Source organism: Palaemon carinicauda, chromosome 20 (genome assembly GCF_036898095.1).
Source record: "Palaemon carinicauda isolate YSFRI2023 chromosome 20, ASM3689809v2, whole genome shotgun sequence".
Taxonomy (NCBI): Eukaryota; Metazoa; Arthropoda; class Malacostraca; order Decapoda; family Palaemonidae; genus Palaemon; species Palaemon carinicauda.
The window spans coordinates 9985886-9988385 of NC_090744.1; the positions used below are offsets into that span (position 1 = coordinate 9985886).

Below are 2500 nucleotides of genomic sequence, written 5' to 3' on the forward strand. Positions count from 1 at the left end.
ATAATAATAATTAATTATTCAATTGGAACATACAATATATTCCTTTGTATGTTATTATTTTATTTATCTAATTAAATATGGGATTCATTGCCCGCAGAGTATCTACAAATCTATATAATTATGTGTTGTTTTATATACGGAGTATATACATATATATATATATATATATATATATATATGTATATATATATATGTGTGTATGTGTGTGTGTCATAAGATTGCCGTTGTTTACTTTACTTTTTTAGTTAGATTAATATGAATAAAAAGACAATTGTTTCTTTAACTTGGCATTTGTTATTATTTTATATTTCCATAGAAACCTATCGTTAATAGACAGGTATGTTAATGAATATAAAAGATAGTTATTGCAAATCAAGACTAATATTTGCGAAATATTCACAAAACGGAGATTGAAATTTCTATCAAGCGATGTATGAAAGAAAAATACAAAAAAAAATATCAGTTGAAATACAGTGTAAAAGCTACTCTCAAATAAGTTTAGCATTAAGATGAATCTATTCATGAAGTTTAGAACTAATATATCACCCTTAAAAGGACCAGATGATATTTAATGATTTTAATAGAGAGAGAGAGAGAGAGAGAGAGAGAGAGAGAGAGAGAGACTTAAAATGCATTGAAACTCCATAAAATCTAAAAACTTATGAGAGAGAGAGAGAGAGAGAGAGAGAGAGAGACTTGAAACGCATTGAAACTCCATAAAAGCAAAAAACTGAAAATGAGAGAGAGAGAGAGAGAGAGAGAGAGAGAGAGAGAGACTTGAAATGCATTGAACCTCCATAAAAGAAAAAAACATTTGATGAGAGAGAGAGAGAGAGAGAGAGAGAGAGAGAGAGAGAGAATCTTGAATCTCCATGAAATATAAAATTTATATTGAGAGAGAGGATTAAAAAGTCAAGAATCCTCATGAAAAAAAAAAACTTACAATGGACGGTGAAAGTGACATTATCTACCAGAGGATAATTCAGAATATCATTCTTGGCCACCCTGCACTCGAAACTAGCCCGGTCGTCCTCAGCTTGCACCTTCAGGGTCACACTTAACATCACGAAATCGATCTCCTTGGTCGCCTTGGTGTAAGTGGTGTTAGGGTGGTTCAACAACTTCCCATTTTTGTACCACGCCAAGCGCGGTCTGGGGTTACCCCCCTGGCACCTGCAGGTCAGCGTGACCTCTTGACCTTCTTTGAGGATGTCTCCCGTGCTGTACCCTGAGATGATGGGAGCCTCTGGTGGGTCTGTGGATGAAATAAAAAGGGAAAGAAATGTAACTTGTGTTAATTCCGGTCAGTAGAGATTACAGTAGGTAGGGCCAGAAGAAAGAAGAAAAACAAATGCGTCGTGTATTCAGTCTGGTCTCTAGAGATTTCTGAAAGTAGGGACAGAAATAAAATAAAAATATAACAAAGAAATGTAATTTGTGTTACTTTCAGTCAGTAGAGATTGCAGTAGGTGAGGTCAAAAGAAAGAAGAAAAGAAATGAGTTTTGTATTCAGTCCGGTCTGTAGAGATTGCTGGAAGTGGGAAAAATAAAATAAGAAAAAGAAATGTAATTTGTGTTAATTCAGGTTAACAGAGATTAGTGGAAGTAGGAAAAAGCAGAATAAGAAAAAGAAATGCATCTTGTATTCAGTCTGGTCAGTAGAGATTGCTGGAAGTGGGAAATAAAATAATAAAAGAAAAAGAAATGACTTTTGAATTAATTCCGGTAAGTGGGGATTGCTGGTAGTGGGACAAAAATAAATACGTTTTGTATACATACAGGTCAGTAGAGATTGCAAGAAGTCGGGAAAAAATAAAGGAAGAAAAGAAATGAGTTTTATATTGATTCTAGTTAGAAGAGATTGCAACAAGTAGGGACTAAAAAAAAAAGGAGTTTTGTATCCATTCCAGTCAGCAGAGATTAAGGAAAGTGGAGAAAAAAATGCATCTTGTGTTAATTCCGGTCAATATGGATTACGGAAAAAAAAAAAATTGCCTCCTGTATTCATTCAGGTCGGAAGAGATTGCTGAAAATGACCGCAATTATGTATGTGACACGTGGAGAGTCTTCTGCTTGTTATGTTTGGATTAAAAAATGTTAAGATGTGAGATAAATATTATATTTTATCTGATAAGACTCGTCTATGCTTTATATAGAAAATAAGAGGAAAGGATTTAATGATTTTGATAATATGAAGAATAATTATGATTTTAATAATTTTTATAATTATGATAATCTAAAATTCACTATGTATAATTAGAGTGAAAAATTATCAGGTATAAACAGAAATTAGTTTCATATATATGTATATGTATATATATATATATATATATAAATGTATATATAAGTACACACACACACACACACACATATATATATATATATATATACATATATATATATATATATATATATACATATATATTTATATATATACACACACACATATATATATATATATATATATACATATATATACATATATATATATATATGAAGA

At 31.2% G+C, this 2500-nt stretch overlaps 1 pseudogene; it reads right to left on the reverse strand.

The window, feature by feature from the left end:
* Window positions 1-2500, reverse strand: part of LOC137614506 (nephrin-like) — a 261564-nt pseudogene that overhangs the window by 243302 nt on the left and 15762 nt on the right.